The sequence below is a fragment of the Eulemur rufifrons genome, chromosome 1, assembly GCF_041146395.1.
Source record: "Eulemur rufifrons isolate Redbay chromosome 1, OSU_ERuf_1, whole genome shotgun sequence".
Lineage (NCBI taxonomy): Eukaryota > Metazoa > Chordata > Mammalia > Primates > Lemuridae > Eulemur > Eulemur rufifrons.
In genome coordinates, this window is record NC_090983.1 from 50,892,417 (window position 1) to 50,912,282 (window position 19,866).

The window sequence follows — 19,866 nt, forward strand, 5'->3', positions numbered from 1 at the left end:
GGCCCACTTGTACCCTCCTATATTCACACGCACACACACACATGCACACACATGTACACACGATGATAATCTCCTTCTTGACAAACATCTCTTTTTCGCTTCCTTGTCTTTCATGTAATCATGCCTAAAAATAAAAAATTGTATACAGCTTCTTTTGTGCTTTGTATTTACCAAAACCCAGGCCAGTTTGGTTCTTACTCGCAACAAGAAATTTCTTATCTGCTCACTATCCGTATCTGTCTCAGTTAGTAGCTGATAGACCCTCCTTGGGTTATTAACCAGTTCGTTTCTTCCAGAAAAAAGGTTATTAGTGTCTAACATTACTCAGGGGTGTCAGGAGATGCAGGTATCAGATCTTCTCACCCCAGTTTATCTTTAATTTAATCTTTAGATTTTTCAGCTCTAGCTGTCGGCTGCCTTCCACTTAATAACACATTTTTATCTGCTGCTGGTGGTGGTGTTTTTGTTTTACAACAACTCAATAACCAATATAATCATGACGGAACTGACAAATTCTGCATTAATGGATTTTCTTCCCACATCTAGGCTCCAAGCTGCTGAAAGCTGGAAAGGATGAAATAGATTCCGGGCAGTTACAGGTTAAGGATCATTTGCATAAATTAGCAAGTTTTGCAAATGAATTCATCTAGTGAGAAGTAAGACACGGGACACTGCATTTTAATAATTGACATTCCACATGAAATGCAATGTTCTTGAGAAGGAAATTGAGCTCCAGGTTGCTATTAGAACCAGCGGACCAGCACGAGTGGAAAGAAATGCCATCCCCCATTATGTGAGCGACCGCTCCTGCATAACAACTACCCCCGTGCTGATGGACTTCTTTTAATAAAAGTACCAGTGCACGCTCATGGAAGGGGAGAATCAGAGCGATCTACTCATCAGCAGCATTGAATAGGAAATGAAAATAAAGAGTTCTGCAAGATGCCGCCTTCACGTGCAACCGGCGACTCCACATTCTCTTTCTAAAGTCATCTTTCATTTTCCCTTTGACTTGGCAGCAGCTCCCTACCTCACCCCCACCTTCTTCCTTTTGAGTTTTATGAAACACTTAGGAGGTTATTTAAATATATACAGAGTATGAGTAAAAGTTTTAAATTACCCAATTTGGACGCTGTCTCTCATAATGTTGATTAAATTACAAATAAAGATAAGTGGGCCGTTTTGCTGCCTCCTCCTGGCCTAATTTGTTTAAGAATATGCCACATTGCAAATATTAGTGAGAATGCCAAGTGAATGCCTCTCCTAGGTGTCGGTCAGTCGAAGTCAGGATATGCAGCAGGTTGCAAGTACAGACCGCTCACACAGGCAAACGGAGAGCTGGAAACAAGTCCACTGCAATAGTGTTTCCTGGCATAATTTATAATTAACATAAAATGAATTAAATCATTCACTCGATGGACTTTTTTCCAAGTTCATGTAGAGTAAGTGTGTCATAGCAATTAATTTTCAATGAACTGCACCAGCCAATAAAATTTCTTCCAGACACTGGTAATAATCCAAGATATTGATGGAAGAGTTATCATCATTAATATGAGTATAAGCCTCAAATCACGTACAGGGACTAGGCAGATACAGTTCCCCCCTTGGATAGGGAACATGATTATTGCTAGCTGCCTGTTGTTCTTTCCAATTTGTTAAGCTTTCTGTCTGTTCTCACTTTTCACACTGATAGCCTTTTAATTTTGCCTACACAACTGCTTTTGCCTACAGTGCCACTGTTTTTGTGGGCTATCTAATCTGAAAAAGTTAATACATGTGAATACATTAAACAGATTCAAATAGAAAGGACAGATTATATTGCCCATTTAATTGAGACATTTTCAATGGCTTTTCTACATGTTCATAATTACAAATAATTGATAGGAGATTAATGCAACCAGATCTTTGGTTTGAAGAATTCAAACAGGCATCTGAACTATTTGGGGGCAGATTTTTGTTTGTTTTGTTTTGTTTTGTTTTTACTGAACTCATCAGTTGTTTTTGGTACTAGGTAGATAAAGCCTAAGTGTCCCACATTTAAAGAAATGTGATTGTAAGTGATTTTGCAACAAAGAAACCAATGGCCATTTGGTTTGTCACTTCAGAATTTGTGTTAAATGATACTGCACTGATTCCCCTAGCTTTTTCTCAACAATAACACCTGTTAACCAGAGATGTTTATGATTTTATACGCATTTTTCTTTCATCTAGGGAATACTAGTTGGTCCGAGGGGTAAATATGTTTGATAGTTTGAGAGGACAATCTTTTGTCTATGTCTCTAGCTGCATGCTATGGCACTATCAAATAAAGGAATTCTGACCAGCCAGTTGATATGTGTAATGAGTTGTTGTAGCTCTTCTCCCAATAAAGGATGTGTTCAGACTCTGCTTATTTATAGACCAATAAAGAGAAATTTCCACTGTTCTCTTCAGCAGGCTGAGGATAAATAGCTCTTCCGTTTCTAACATTTAATGTTCACAGACACAAAAACAACTGCTCTGAATATTAAGCCAACATTCATAATTTTTTTCCTATGAAGGGGAGAAATCCTTGAATATGAAACAATGAAAGGTTCAGATATAATCTTTCCCATTTTAGAACTGTTTTATTGCAACTTGTTTTCCTTAACAAAGAAGCCCTCTGGGCTTCATTTGGTTACTAGGTGAAGCATCATCAGCTCACGTGCTTTGATAATTTTCTCTGACCTGAGAGTCTAGGGCTCCGTGGAACGAAATCCGGGTCCTGAAGACGGTGCAGCCGTAATACCAAATGTCCTCTGACGAGGCTGCTATGGTTGGGTCGCGCTGCTCTTCATGAGTATGTGTGCAGCAAATGCTTTCTATTTTCACATTCTAGAGCAAGGAATAGCATAAATTATTCCTAATTCTTGATTCTGTGATGAAGTAGCCATCTGGTCTGATAGTACGGTGACAATGATATAGGAGTGAACACTCGATGCTTGGTCTACTGCACAGAAAAGGACAATAGGACATATTTTAAAATGTCAGGATCCATCAGAACTATATCCAGGAAAGTTTACATTTATGAAAATAGATAGTATTGAAGATACATCATGATGCAAATCTAATCATGGCTGCCAGGCAGCTGAATTAAATTAAGAGTAAATAGGAATGTTTCTAATTAAAGATATGTTATTCCTGTTCCTGCTGTGTTTGCCGTATCTGTAAAAAGAATCATTATTACACCACTTTTGGGGAATTGTGTCACAAAGGAGGTTGAGGTTGACCTGTCTGCTTCTTTGACAGGTGTATGTGGAGCTTTTAGGCTATAGATATTAACATATGATGAGTTTGGCTATTTCTAGTCAGTTTTTAGTGAAACTTTTTTTACCACTACATTTGTGTTCATTACTAGATAAGGCAAATGTATCACTGGCATGGGGACTATTAAGAAATCACAAGTGTGTGAGCACGAAGTACATAGATAGAGAAATGAGAAGGTTTTTTTTTTAGCCTCCCTTTAATATATTTATCATCCATTCTTTTTTATTCAATAAACATTGACTGAGTGCTTTTCATGTAAGAGCCACTGAATTAGGTGTCTTATTGAAGTTCAGGGGAGGAGAACAATAATATATCGTGATAGTCCTAATGTAGTTGATGAGTATTACTTTGGCAGGATGATTTCCCACCACATGAAGTGAGCGCCTATGAACATCCAGAGACACTGTCTGGGTCACTGCTATAGGCCAGTCGGACGACTATACAGGCTGCAGGGTGTGGGTGGGGCAGATGAGAGGCTGACTGAGGGTAAGTAGGGGACTTGCGCATTGAGTGTTGTGGGTGCTAGCCCAGCTTGTAGATGCTGGTGTAGGCACAGAGTCCAAAGGATCTAGGAAACCCAGCTATGACTCCAGGAGTCAGAACCAGGGGGTCTAGCCCAGGGAGTAGGGCACAGCACCAGGATCTGAGTAATAGTGAGTGCCTCCAACTCTTAGTAGAGGACAACTTTAAATGAAAATTGAGCCTTTATTATCTTAACTTCTAATAGATACATGCCACCACTCAAAAGGCTTTAGTACTCTCTGTGTGGGTCCCAGATAATGGGAAATAGTCATTTCTTTTCTTTTGAAGGAAAAAGGAATTCACATATTCAAAGAGTAATTAACGAGTATCTGTTCTATGTCACAAATAGCTCAAATTCACCATGCACAGAACTATCCCATCCCCTTCTCCACACCCGGTCTTCTTCTTCTCCTCTCTCTCAGTGACTGTGGCCCCATCATCATCCAGTCTCTCACTCCTGAAACCTGGAAGTCATCCCAACTCACTTCCAGCTTTCCCAGATCCACCAGCTATTGTCAAATATTTGATCTCTTTCCCAACTACTGCCATCATTCATAAAATCATCATCTCTAGACTGCATTGCTACAATAGCTTCCTGGCTGTTATTTCTAAAACAAAAATCTATTTTTGTATTATCATAATATGAATCCCAGGATACTCTACATTGATTTTGGAAGCAAATCTATGGTAGGTCTCCAATCCATGTCCCCAATCTCATCTCTCATTCCCCCCATTCCCCACCCTCAGATATATCAAACATTACAGCCACTCTTAATGACTTGAGCTCTGCCCTTTTCTCCCAGAATGTAGTCTTCCATGGGGATCTTCTCACTTCTTTTATTCCAATTTCCATCTATGCTAATAAGACTTTCTGCTTCCTTTCTAAAAGTTGGCCCAAAGTAAACCAAGCCCTTGGTCCCCACCCCCCACAAGAGCTCTGAGATTTTCAGAATCTTCTCTAAGAACTGAGGTAGGGATCAGAGTACCAGGTGGTACGCCTGTCCCCCCCTTACTATTATGTTCCTATTCTAAAGGGTTAATGCCCTCTAGGAGCCCTTGCCTAGGATCCTTGCTCCCCAGCCCTTTGTCTGTCCTTTGTCATCCTTCTTCCCAACACACAGGAGAAAGTCTGTTGACAGTCTCACCCACTTTGAGAAAAACATTCTATTCTATTGCCTCATGGAACAATGTCTCTCATTCCTGATTTCCCTTTGGAGGACAGAGGTTTGCTTCTTTCTCAGAAGCTTACTAGAATTCTGATGCCTGGCAACATGAACAGACTCTTATTCAAGTGAAACATTACTTCCTGCCTACATGGGGTATGTCTTCGACCCTTATCACTCAAACAATAAAACAATGTCTTTACCAACAAATAATCTTAATATCCACACAACAAGAATCACTTATAAACAAGGTAGATAGAGTTACTTTATGAAACAAAACTATGTTCTACTTTTCGATGTATAATTCTAAGCAAGGATGTTACGTATATATTCAGATATGATACTACTAAACAAGGCCTTATTTAAACACAGTAACATTGATACAAGTCACATTTTCACAGAATCAGATGCAACAAGTTTGCACACTCCTTTAGAATTCTGAGCATTCCATGAGACACAGGCATTTGCTGCTCACTGAATATCCATCTGCTCCCAAGTGATTGGGTTTGGGTAACGGGCCATGAGCAAGTGTCACTTCTACGTTGAAGCATTCGAGAGTCAGTGTGCAACTCTGTCTTTTCTCCTGCCACGATACAAAGAAGAGCAAACACACACACACACACACACACACACACACACAAAGGCTGTCCGGAAAGTGTCCAGCCATTGTTAATATAACGAGAATGGTTTGCATGACATGGATGTAACTCAGCAGCCAAGGCGAGCGGGCTGTAATGTGCAAGTGTGAACAATGACGACTTCACTGTACTAGTCAGTGGGGCGCTAGATGCCGTTGAGTGAGCACATGTACTGTGCAGCCATTGCATTCAAAATGACTGAGTGAATAGAGCGCTGAATCTGCATCGAATTTTGCATTAAGCTTGAACTTCCCTGTGCAGAAACTATTTGGATGATTCAGAAGGCTTTCCAGGATGATGCAATGAGTGCAGCACAAATGTGGCACAAACACTTCAAAGATGGTCAAGAATCTGTTGAAAGAGATCCACATTCTGGAAGGCCTGCAATAAGCAGAACGCCTGAGAATGTTGAATGTGTACGTGTTAGGTTAAGAGATGCTGGGAAAACTGTGTGAGGTCCCAAGGTGTCTACTTTGAAGGGGACTGAGGCGCCATTGTCCTATGTACAATGTTTCTTATATTTTCTTCAATAAGTGTCTCTATTTTTCATATTACATGGCTGGATACTTTCTGGACATATATATATATATAGAGAGAGAGAGAGAGAGAGAGAGAGTTGGTGGAGCTAGAAGGTGCAAGCAGAGGAGCCTCAATCTCTGTATCACAGCATGGAGGGCAGCTACCCTGAAGAATTAACTAACTGACTCACATTGGGACTAGTATCAATAAGAAATAAACTTTTATCATGTTAAATCACTGGGATTCCAAGATTATATTTTTACCACATCAGAGGCCATGCTATCTTGACATACACATATCATTATCTCAGGTTCTAATATACACAGAACACGGAATGAGATTTTAAGATTGACTGAGGTATTGATACAGAGAATCATATCAGTTAATGTCAGTTTTTATAAAGGTTCAGTTCATCTTATCTCAGTATACTAGGAACATGAAGAACATTGATAACTAGCCTGAGAGCTTTCAATGCTGGCATATTATTTAAGTTAATGTGAACTTTTATCACTGAAACTATAGACAGGTTAAGAAGTTGGGCTCACACCAAAAATACATGCATTGCAGCAAATCATTTTGAAGACTCAATAGAAGCTTTAAATATAGGTTATGTAAAATGAAGCCTTTTATATTCAAATTTGATTTAAACCCAGCAGTTCAGAGAAGATTTAAGACACAATTTGTCTGATGGAACTGCTTGAGGCCCAGATCTACTCAGTTTGGGAAAATAGATTCCATATTGAAAAGACTGTTTTCCCATTCTATGGTGGATATATAACCCATATTCAGCCACTCATCAGCAAATTCTTGATCTTTGGAGAGATCTTGAGCTTCAACCTCCTTCTTCTCCTTATTGCCCACTTATAAGTTGCTGATAATGTACCTGCCTCCCCCATGTCAGCCTTAAAATATTGGACCAACAAGACAGAAACAGATACAATTTTTGGAATGTTTCTTGGCTTTCTGTTTTTTACTCATGGTAAACTCTTAAAAATATTTTTTAAACTATTGTGTGTTTGGGAGATAGGATGAAAGTGGGTGGAAAAGGAAGAGGTATTTTATTAGAAAATCTAAGCTAAGAATTGCTATTGTAATTAAACATTAGATTTGGCTCTGAGTTTCATAGTAGTCAAGGCAAGAGGGAAACCTGGCGAAGTTTATGATTTTGTTTCAATTTTGGCAAAAATAATGCTAACAGAGAGAACTACTGGCTGACAAATTAGGTTATTAAAAAAATTTTTTTAATGGTCTGATTTTGAGGAGCACTGCCTCCTGCCTATCCAGAGGAGTTCTCTACAAAGTTTGCCCTCATAAAACTAAATCAAATTACTGGTCGAATGAAATTGTGTTATACTGTAAATACTTTTTGAATGCTTATGAGAGGAAATTATACCTGAGAAGTAGAGAAGCAAGTTTAGCAGGAGAGGAACCCACTACTCATGACAGTATTTAAAGATTTTTCTCCTGGAATCTTTTCCATTTAAGTCAATCACTCATTTGTATCAGTGTGGATGGTGGTTATCAGATCCCATCAAGAGGAAATTCTGTGGGGTCTACAAAATGTGTAACAATCATTTGTAGTACTGGGGAAAATTACTTACTCTGATTGATGCTTAGAAAAAAGTTTTCCCATGTGGGTGATTAAATTCCTAAGTCTTTGTTGTCCAAATTGTCCAACTGCAGTCTGATCCAGTACATTTTTCATAAAAAGAGTTGGTACAAAGAGATAACATATTTCTTTGCGGTGTTCTCTGAGAACATCTTATTCTTCTAATGTTGTTGGCTTTTGTGGGCTTCAGGGCAGTGTTTGCAAATCCAAGACAGGATGCTAAGTTACCCAGTCACTCAAACCCAGAGCAGTGAGGGTTTATTTCAATTCTATGATTCCCTTGAATGTGACTAAGGGCAAAGCCCAGCCCAAAAGACAGGCTTTGGATCACAGAGGGTCACCGTGAAGTGGCATCTTCGCTCCACCCTAAACTAGAGCCCTCTCCCTTACCACCGCTACTGCAGTTTGCTGCCACCACAGAAAACTCTCAGCTGTGACCTGTCAGTGCATTCCACGACCTCCCGAGTGAAGATCAGTCACAGACCTCTGAGCATGGTGGAGGCCAGTGCTCACTTTATCCAGACCCCACAGAGAGTATTGGCAGAGAGAGGCTAACAAGCAGTACAGCTGTCAACTGCAGGACTTAGCAGGTTTACAGACTCTTCCTGAGCAAACTGAGTGTGTGAGTGCACATGACCAACTCGCATCTCAGTCCCTCCAAGGTGGAGGATCCCTGCGGGCACCTGCCTGGTGTAGTTAACGCAATGTTCACCTCCCGCGGCTCCTCTTGCTGTAGCTCCAGGGGGAGGATGGTGGAGTGGAAGCCACGGTAGTCATGGGCGAGTGAATCGCGGGTCAGGCTGCCCAGGAAAGAGACTATGGGGTAGAGATTTTCACACAGGAGGCTCATGGGTGATTGCTTTAAAAGGCAGCACCTGTAAAGGAGCTAGGACAGGAGGACCGGGCAGAAGAGGAAGCTGAACTGCGATGGGGTTGCAGCAGAAATTTCCTGTGATCTTGCAGGGAGGTCTGAAGTTGGAATGGCTTTTCAGAGATGGCCCCAAACTGAGGCAAAGAGGCTGGGCTTTGCACCCACTGACAGTCCAGGCGTTAGACGCAGGCTGCCCCTGAGGAGGGCGTGCAGCCTCAGGCAAGGCAGCGCCCTTGCACTAAGGGCAAACCCTGAGCAGAGTCTCAGCTGTGAGCTGCCAGCAGACAACACTCCTGGCAGCTGGGGAATGACACCTCAGTCCAAAAGGGGGAACCTGGGTGGCACACCACAGCATCTACTACACCCTCTTGGTGGATCTTTCTATCCCAATAATTTTAAATGAACAATAAAACTTAGCTTCAGAATTATTAAGGGGAATGATAACATTTAAGGGAGAAATGATCAAATGAATCTTGATCCAAACTATTTCAAGGATACATGCAAAGTAAAGGGGTAATTATTAAACAAACAGTAAGATTGTGCTTTAATAGAGAGGTTAGTGAAATGACTCCAGGTGATTTCCATAGGCTATTAGAGCAACTTTTTTAAAGTGGTGGTGGGGGGTGGAGAGGCAGGGGTGGTTCTTGCTTCAGTGACCTAGTAATAATCAAGCCATCTGAGGTCCACCCACTAGAACTTCCCAAGCTTGGAGTGGAGCCCTATATTGGTTATCTTTTGGACCAAACTTGACCTTGCAGTCTCTGTGGGAGGCACACACTATCAGCCCATGATTATCAGGACCCCAGCATTAGCCCCACGTCTCTGGCTTTCAGGAGACTACCAAGCTGAAACTTGTTTATCAAGAGACTTCATATGGCTATAGCGCAGGGGAGCCCCTGCCATTAATAGTATCTTCCTTAACGACTGCTCAGTACTACAATTAAATAAATACTTATACTTACACAGTATCAGAAATTCAGAAAATACAGAATGGCAAAATGAAGAATTCCAAATTACCTTTAATCGTTCACACCACTGCTAACATAATGGTACACATTTATCCTTCTAGTCTTTTTTTTCATACCATATGTAGGTCATACATTTAAAAATAATTTTAGTGTGGAGTCATACAGCTCTGGATACAAATCTTAGTTCTACCACTTAGTAGTGTAATCTCAACTAATTTACTCTTGATTTGTTTATTCATCTATAAAATGGGAATAATTACACTTACGTCATGGAATTTTGTTAGATTTTAAAATGAGGTGATAGATATAAAGCATCTATCCCATTGCTTGGTGCATAACAAACATTCAATAAATGTAATATCCCTTGACTTCCTCACCCAAACGGCTAAATTGCAAAAATCGCAAAGGACCCAACTTCAAGAACTGAGTTATGATCTGAGAAAAGCCCCCTTAAAAAGATCTCAGGCTTCATTGCTTAAATTAATTCCAGACTTTTTTAAGCTATTAAAAGGCAATGCACAATTTGATTCAGATATGTAACACGAAGCTGTGTAATTAAACATATATATCCTGAAATTAATTTTACATTTGCTTTTATAATACAGTACATTTATATAGAATAACACATGGCTCTTGATTAAACAGCAGACTGCCGTTCAATCAAACAGCTCAAGATAGATCATAAAACGTGAAAATGCAATATCAGCACCAAAATATGGTTATGGGATTTTAATATTCACTTCCATACTCTTACCAAGGTAGCATAAAAGTGGATGTTTCAGAGAGAAAATATTAAGAAACTGTTAAGCGTTAAGTATATCACATTTCTGCTTAAATGCTGTTAGGTCATCTAGATTTATTGTGAATAAGACAAGAGAAATTTAGAGATTTATCTTTCAAAGTAAAGTTAATTAGGGCCAATGTAATTTTGGTTTAAACATCTCAATTATGAAAATAAAAAAATTTTTAAAGGCATTTGAGTTTATATTTTCTATATTTCTTAGCTTATTTTCAAAATAAAATCTACTGAATTGTAAACATATTATGATGGAAACATTTTCTAAATCTCAGTTCTACATAATCCAAATTCTTGTCCAGTTGGGGGAGTAGGGAAAAGGATAAATGATATCCACAGATGATTCCTTAAAATCTTGTTTCATTCTTTAATGTGATTTTCTTCCCTTCTACAAACCTTTATCTGAGCAGTAAAAAAGACTGTAAAATTGGCAATTTGAGTTTCATTTTGCTCACCTTCCCATCTTAGAAGACCTTTCAGGTTGGGAAAACCCTATGCTCTACTTAAATTCAACTGCTCACTGTTCCTTATGTAAAAGTCGTTTTCCCTCAGTCTGATCATGCCCAAGGAGTATCATGTCTTCTGTGGGCATCCATAAAACCGTGGCAGGCTTGCAAATAGAGTAAAATCTCAGACCCTTCACAGTTCTTGACATAATGCACTTTAAAAAGGTACAGAAATCACAAGTGTACAAATAGGTGAATTTTAATGAAGTAAACACACTTATATAAACAAAACACAAGAAATAGAACATAACCAGAACCTCAGAATTCCCCTCATACTCCTTACTAGTCACAGAGTAACTGCTATCCTGACTTCTGACACCATAGATGAGGTTTGCCTTTCTTGAATTTCATATACTTGAAATCATACAGTGTTTAGTTTTTTCTATAGCTGATTTTGCTCAAAATTATGTTTGTGGAATTTATCCATGTTGGGCATATAGCTTCATTTCCTTCATTCTCATGACTGAATAGTATTCTATCATATAAATACGCCACATTTCTAGTGAAGCCTTTCCTGAATCTCTTAGCTTCTTCTGAACTCTCAGTCCTTTCCTAGTGCCTTTCATGTTTAGCTCACTACTTCTTACTTTGTATTTTAGTTATTAAAGTGTATTTATTATTTTCTACACTAGACTATTCATTCCTTTATGACTTAAGCCTCAAGAGAATCTAAGCAGTAGATTCATTCAATTATTCTGCAAACATTCTTGAAAGTCTTCTACTTCTACAGTATGTTAGCTGCCAGCCCTGTGTTCATCCACATACCCAGTAAAAATATGTGGTGAATGATTGACTATTTCATATGCAGGAAGTGAAGGGAAAGAAGGCCACAAGGAAATGCCTGAGGAAATTTACCAACCAGAGAATGTATCTTGACTAATGTAGGGTTGACTATTCTACATGAGAAATGGCACTGGTTTTTGACCAAGTACAAGGGCTTATGTGGCAACTGCCAATTAAAATCTTCACATGATTATCTGATTGGCATCTTTCAACCTTAGCAGAAGAGAACTTGTGATTCACACTTGCCCCAAATTTGCTCCTCTACAAATCTTTTCCATCTCATTAAAATGTATCTGCAATCCATTCAGTTGCGCAAACCAAAAATACTGGCATCATCTTCTCTGTGCCTTATTTCCCACATCCAGGGCATTAGTAAGTGTTGTAGACCCCACCTCTAAAGCACATTCCAAATCAATGATGTGCCCAGCTCTACTCCCACAAATCTAGTCCTGATCCTTCTTCCCTGCTTAGTCAGGTTACTGCCCTGCGGAAAACCCTCCAATAGCATCTCATTGCTCTTAGAAAAAATCTAAACTCTTTACTCTTAGTTTGTAAAGCCCACTCTTAACTGTAATTCTATCTCACCTGCAAAGCTCCAGCCACAGACCTTTTATTGCCACACATGCCTTGCCTGAGGACCTGGACAGTGTTTCCTCCTTATCTTCCCGGGCTGCCTCCCTCTTTACACTTAGATCTCAGCTTAAATGTCACCACCCCAAAGAAGACTTCTCTGACCTTCTAATCCAACATAGCCAATCAATTACTTTTTGTCACATTGCCATATTTTAATCCACTGTATCACACTTTCCTTATCTGATATTTTCTTTCTCATTTTTTTTTTTGTTGTTGTTGTTTATTGTCTACCTCCCTCAACTGAGATACAAACTCCTGAGGACAGGGACCTCCTCATCTGTCTTGCTCACCAAGGAAGAAGGAGGATGGGATTGGGAAGACACATGGGAAGGGGACTTTTATTGGCCATGTCCTATTTCTTAAACCAAGTGGTAGATACACTGATATTCATTTTATTACTCTCTCTACCTTATATATACATTATATGTACTGTTTTGTATTAACTATTTTGTAACTTAAAAATAAAAAAGAAAAAGTTAAATTATCTACTTATAACTAAAATTTCTATTATAGTTTTGGTAAATATTTTGCCTGATTTGTAATCTAACAGCTATAGTGATATGAATTCTAACGTATGTCTGTTTGGATATTGTTCTAGGTTGGATTGTGTTCCCCCCCAAAAAGATTTGTTAAAGTCCTAACCTCCAGCATCTTGCAATGTGACTTTATTTGGAAATGGGGTTTTTGCAGATGTGCTTAGTTAAAATGAGGTCATGCTGGTGTGGGACGGGTATAACTGGTATTCTTATAGGACAGCCATGTGACAACACAGAGACACAGGGAGAAAGCCATGTGAAGACAGAGGATTGGTGTGGATACATCTACAAGCCAAGGAATGTCTGGAGCTATTAGAAGCTACCAGAAGCTAGGAGAGAATGTATAGAACAGATTTTCTTTCAGAGATTTCAGAAGGAAACAACTCTACCAACATCTTGACTTTGGACTTCTGGCCTCTAGAACTGTGGGACAATAACCTCTGTTGCTTTAAGCCACCTAGTTTGTAGCATTTTGTTATAGCAACCCTAGCAAGTAACACAAATGTGTTTAAAGGGAGTAGATAAAACATGCATGCTGACGAGTTGGGTCCTTCTACGACAAAGGAGGGGGACCACCATGGATGTAGCAATGAAATTAAGTTCCTCTACTTTTGCTGTTTCTTTTCCTCCTGCAGGTTCCGATAATGCATATGGTGATAACACAGTGAGCCTGAGAGCCAGTCCCAAATTTAAAGGTGCTTTAGAACACACTAGGGTCTATGAGAAAATTAAATAGCATGTTTTCCCCAGGACCTTCTTCATCATCAGTTGAATCAATCATTGAGTCGCATTTACAGCTATTATTCATAGCATGTCTGGAACCATTATGACCTTTCAGATCTCATTATCTTAGCTGATGTTGGTAGAATTACATTTACATCGATTTCTGAAAGGCGGTGTGTTTGTGAGCATGGTTGGGTGGTGTTTACCAAATGGGATTGACCAAGTAAACAAAGATAAAGAGTTTAGAATGCTCCAGAGCTGGCCAGATGATAAAGGCAACTCTTATTTAAGAATGATTGGATTTATGTTACCCATAAATCTGAATTGTATCTGGGAAATGCCCCCTTATATCCAATAGGTAGATGGGTAGGGCTAGAGTGAGAGTAACATCTCATCTCTCAAGACCACTGCTGGACAGTAGAGAGTAGGAGTTCCTCCTTTGTCTCCTAGGGTTTCCTCCTACAGAAACCCTGAGAACTGTCAGTGTGTGGTCATGGTTAAGCCTATGCTTAACTTGCAATGGACATTCAGTAAATAGTAAATGAGGTTGCTTGGACAAAAGCCCTTGACAATGTGGAAATTCAGCCATGAGTGTTCATTATTATATGATTTTATCTGTACATGAGTCATCTTTACTTGGTCAAAAGATTTTACTTGGTTGGAGATTTGGACTGGTGATGGCACACACCAGACACTCCCAGAGCAAGTGACTTCTAAATGACGGGTGGCCAGATAACCTCTCTACAAAAGGCCGGTGGGCAGGTGGCTAAGAGACAGGTGTTGAAGGCAAGTATACCTGGGTGTGCATCCTGCCTCCATTCCTTACTAGCCACACACCTTAAATAAATAATTTAACTTCTCTGCATTTCAGATTCCTCGCCTGTAAATGAGAATAATGATACATACTTTCGAGAGGTCTTGTGAAGGTGACCTCAAATGAGGCACACAGAGAGGTGAAATGGTCACTACTACTATGAGTGCTGCCTCTACCCACCCCACAGCCAGCAAGACTGACTGACTCGAGAGTGTCCTGTCCCCAGGCTTGGTCAGCCTGTCTGAGCCTCTGTGGTTAGCACTGACAGGTGGTCACTCAACACAGCGTCTATCCTGGCCTAGTCAGTTCCTGCCTAATCTCTCTCTGCTGCAGGACGAGCAACTGGCCCTTCCCTGCCTTTCTCTGCTGGGCCCTCTTTTCTCCCTTCCCTCCCACTCCTGGATCAGTGGTGGGTTGCTAGGAAGAAGGCCAGAAAGCCAGAAGGCATTTTTAGGTGAAGCAGTAGCTCAGCTGTCCCGGAAGAGCTCATCTCACTTAATGGTCAAATTTCCTGGAATCTGGGGGAGGTCCTGGAGGGGCCCCAGGGAAGGAGCAGAGCAATGGCAGAGGCAGCCAGCATGGCTATGGGACACTCAGGGGGCTCAGGGCAATGACTATGTACAAACTGGCACAGAAATACTTGACCTTTCATTAACAGGCCATACCTGTGCCTGTTCGTACCTGTTAACTATGAGCCCTGGTCCCAGCTTTCTCCTTGTTCATAATAAGTTACCCTTTAATTGTTTTTCTTTTGCTTTTCCTCTTCTTCTGTTCTTGTTGCTTGTTCACACTTTCATCTGGCAAATGTCAAATAATACAAGCCTTGGGCAAAACACTCCTTTCCTCCTGCAAAGAAGCCAGGTGGAACCTAGGCTTGGGAAACTGAGGTAAGAGCCTATATTAATTCCCTACAAAGTACCACAATCGAGGGACTTAGAACAACAGGAATGTATTGTCTCACAGTTCCAGAGGCCAGCAGTCTGAGATCAAGATGTTGGCAGGGCCCTCTGGAACGAGTAGGAGAAGGATCCTTCCTTACCTTTTCAGCTTCTGTTAGCCCCAGACATTCCTTGGCTTGTGGCAGAAAAGTCTCTGTCCCTGTCTCCACGTGCCATTCTCCTTTGTGTATCTATACACATCTTCCCTATATTTGTCTGTGTCCAAATGTCTCCCTTTTATAAGGACACCAGTCTTACTGGAATAGAGCCCACCCTAGTGACTTTATCTTAACCTGTTAAATCTTCAAAGACCCCATTTCCAAATGAGGTTACATTCCTCAGAATTGGGGTTAGGATTTTAATATACAGTATCTCTTTTGCTGGGGAAGGCCACAGTTCAACCCATAACAGGAACTTTCCCCACCAGGTAGTCTCTGGGTAAAAGATTCATCGGGTCTTCTGTCCTCGTGACAACAGCAAAAGCCATGATTTACAATCTAAGAGCTCTGTTCTCTACTCAAGCACAAGCATGCTGGGCTGAGGACATTCAGTCAATTTCAGAGGGCAGCAAAGCTCACCGAACTTCAGTACTACAAGGCACTTCAGAGACTTCTGTGAGCGACCTACCCACTTTATGGATGAGAAAACTGAGAGTCAGAGAAATGATTTACCCAAACTCTCAGAGCTTGTAAGGGTTACAGCCAGAAGTGTGATAGAATGCACCTTACTTCCCTTTCATTCCCACCATACTCTTAAAGGTAAGGTGTTGGTTTAACTAACATTGTAACTGCCTTATTTGGGGGGTGATTTTATAATTCATTTTAATTCAGTTCATCTTACCTTGTCTGTGTAGACATAACCTCTAACACAGTCCCTAAGAAAATATTTCTTAGAGATACTAGTGCATCCAATGAGCCTGTAGGAGTACTAATGAGAACCAGTGGGTAAGGCATTCTAACAATCCCCAAATGTGTTTTTAACACTGTTATTGTTGTTTTAACATTGAATACACTTAACCAGGAAATCCAAACTTCTTTCTGAAGCATTCCAACTGTTGTGTTTATACCCAGTTGCCACACAACATTTGCTCCTACTGTGTTTTAGTTGGCAAGGGCTCTAGGACAGGTTTTTGTAGCCAAGTAGCCTCAGATAGGGAATCTTTCCAATCCCCAGAGACCTGGCACAGCCCCAGAATCAATAGTCATAGGAACAAGTGCCAACACTCATCTCATCCAGGCCTTTAGCTAACCTTGGACCAACCCCCTATTTAGACACTGAGCCTGGATAGGAAGAACCAGCTGAAAAAATAGAGCCCTCCAAAGGTTATAGATAAATAAGGAAAAGCTGCTTTTTTCCCCTCAGGGAAAAAAGGGGAATCCTGCAGAGGATATAGTACATTCTTCACTCCTCCCCACCAAAAAATCTCAAATGCAGCCACGTTGTCTATTTCCTGAATTAAAAATTGGATAAACACATTCAATATTTTACTATCATTATATATTTTCCAGAATACAGAATATGGAATTCTTTCACCATCACAGTGTATTTTCTACTTTTATTACACAATTCGGAGACTGTGAAATAAAAATATATATGATTTAAATGGCAGTGTGTAAATCTGACGTCTTTCTCCCTAGAATACATCATTCATTGATTCATTCAACAGACTTGGAGCATACCTGCACTGTGCTGTGCCCTGGGATTCCTAGATGCATAAATCTGGGTTCCAGATTGTCAAGGAAGACATTGTGGACCAATTATGGTCCATTGTGACGCTTGCTACAAAAAGGCATATGAATGGTGTTAGAGGGGCAGATATGAATGATTAATTCTTCCATAGAGGGAGACACAGAAGATGGTTGACATGTGCTGAGAAAGGTTGGGTCTAATTGGTGTTTTAGAAAGATTACCATGGCAACAGTGAAGAGTCAGGCAGGCATACTATACACCTACTCTGGGCCCAGGCCTAAGCATTTTCCATGAATATTCAAAAGTTCCTTCAGCTGAATCCTTCTCAGAAGGCAGATGGGGTATGAGAAGTTCTTTGTATCCCTTTTAACATATCCTGCTGTGAAGAGGGCAGGGCTCTCCTTGGAAAGCCTCATCTTTCTGCAGATGGACCTGGTACAGGGTAAGCTAGAGCATTTCTGATGACCCCTTTGTCCAACATCCTGTCCAGGGAAAGGCTGCCTGTGTTCACTTTTCTGACCAAGTAGCAGATTGCACCCTCCAACTGAGGATGTACCAGGAGTTGTAGTTGTCCTAGAGGTGGGGGTGAGGGATGTCACAGAGAGGTGGGGAGGAAAAGAAGGGTGGTGGGGGGAGAGTGAGCCAAAGAAGGGGAGGCTGGAGGTGTGGAGTTCATCTGGCTTTGTTTGGATATTGCTCTCCTGGACGCCAAATGGAAAATAGAACTGAACATCCATGATTAAAAAACGCAATACATGCTAAGAAAGTCTAAAGTAATTTACGCCAGGCATTAAAGTGTTTTGCATGAGAATATAGTATGATGTAGACAACGGAAGAATTATGTCTTTCATTAAAAGGTTTGCAACTCAGTGTGCTGTGATATAACTATAGCAGTTTTTCTGTCTTGGTGATGGTTTTTTATTTTAAACACTGCCTTACAAACTGAGGAATGCAAATGCATCGGGAACACTCAGCCTCTGGGTTTTAACTTATTGTCACCTCTTACTAATCACTTCCCTTTAGTACTTTACCTGCTTGTGCCAAGGTGAAAGGTGAACAGTTATACTGCCATTGCCCCTCAACCCCATGTATCCTGAACCCAGCTATAAAGTAAACTGTCATTTCTTTCTTCATTACTCAAAGTTAGCATTTGCTAGTTCAAAGCCCATTTGAAATTATGCATCAAGAATGATATACATTAAGGTTGGGATTAAAGGAAAATCAGTTACATGAAAGAAAGGTGTTTTTGCCACAAATCTTGTGTGTGTATGTCAAGAAGTATATTCATTGCCTAATTTAAAAAGAAACCAGGACAACTCCTAGAAATATATACCTGCATCTGGCCCGTCTTTTCATAAGGACACTTTCTGTTTGAAGTTGGACTGTGAAGTTAGAGGAAAAACATCTCTCTCTGTCTAGAACATGCAGCTTATTAAAAAAAATCTAGGTGTAATTCTGGTTTTAGGCATCCATATAGAGCAAAATCAAAAGTTGATCCATCTGAACATGCTTAGACAGGTCAAGAAAAACTGGGTGTACAAATAAGGCTCATAGATTTAGGTTAGCTACAGTGAGACATAAGATGAACTTTCAAAATCCCTTCCAATACAATGATTTCATAATTTTGTTGATTGTTGCCTGCTGCTGATTTGATACAAATCTTGGTGATGCCCACTGTGAACCAAGGAACCTGCCCCGGGCCAGGCACTGAATTAGGTGCTGTTCATGAATCATTCCACTGAATCCTCAGATCAGTCCTGAAATTCAGAAATTATGAGTTTCTACTGTGTCTTACCCTCTTCAGCATAATTTATCATATAACTTGGACTATTTTTAAATTAGGTAACTGGAATCTCAGATCTGATGCAATACTGAATATGAAACTACTGTGATTATATTCTGCACAATGCTCAGAACTCTGTGAGCTCATACATATAAAACAACAAAAAATAATAATGGCTGTATTGTTGCTGGACTGGTTTGCAACATATTCAGAGAATGTCATGTGCAAATCAAATGGGTGAATGTGAATTTACAAAGAAGCTGGTACTCCTATGGAGCCATTATGGCTCCAAGAGACTAAGTGCCTTCTGGTCTCTGTGATGTTCCTAATGCCACCCTGGCTCCTGGCACAATGTCTAGCATTTGGGACAGGTTTGATAAATGTGTGCAGAACTGAACTTAGGCACACTGACCTCTTTTTCAGGCCCCTCCTAAAGTATCCTGAGCCCTCTCATTTCCAAACGTTAGAGTGGGAAGGTCAGAGGGGTGAGGCCTTTCCATGTGTTTCTGGCCTCCTCTCTGATCAAGGTTTGATAAGCAAGAGTGTTATCTGAGGCCTCCAAAGCACATACTCACAACCCATTTTTGATTTTAACTCAAAGTCAGAATTTTGCTAAAGGGCTTTGGATAGGGGCTGTGTTATCTGTGGACTTTGACTAGAAGCTTCTTTTATAACTTGGGGAGGGGACTGAATACTTCTGTGGGTAAAATCTAGGGAAACAACACTTCTGTCTCATGTTTTTTGCACCAATCTTAGCCATTTCATCATTTCCATCTGGCTTTGCTCTTATACAACAAAAACATCAAAGTGGATTTGGCAAGGCTCATTGCCAAAACATGTCTTCATTGTCTGTGTTAGTTCTTCTCTGTCCAGTCAATAGGGAAGAATGTTTTATTGTGGTTAATGTCACTTGTTTCATGGAAAGAACTAACTTAGCAACTGCGTCTAACCCTGAATAAATCCTATGGTTTTAATAGTTAAGGAGAAAACAAATATTTATTAAGTCCCTTCATTTGGGCTGGCCGTTTTGTTTACTACAACCCTGTTTCCAACTATCTATCTTGCTGGTGAAGAAACCCGAAAGGCTCAG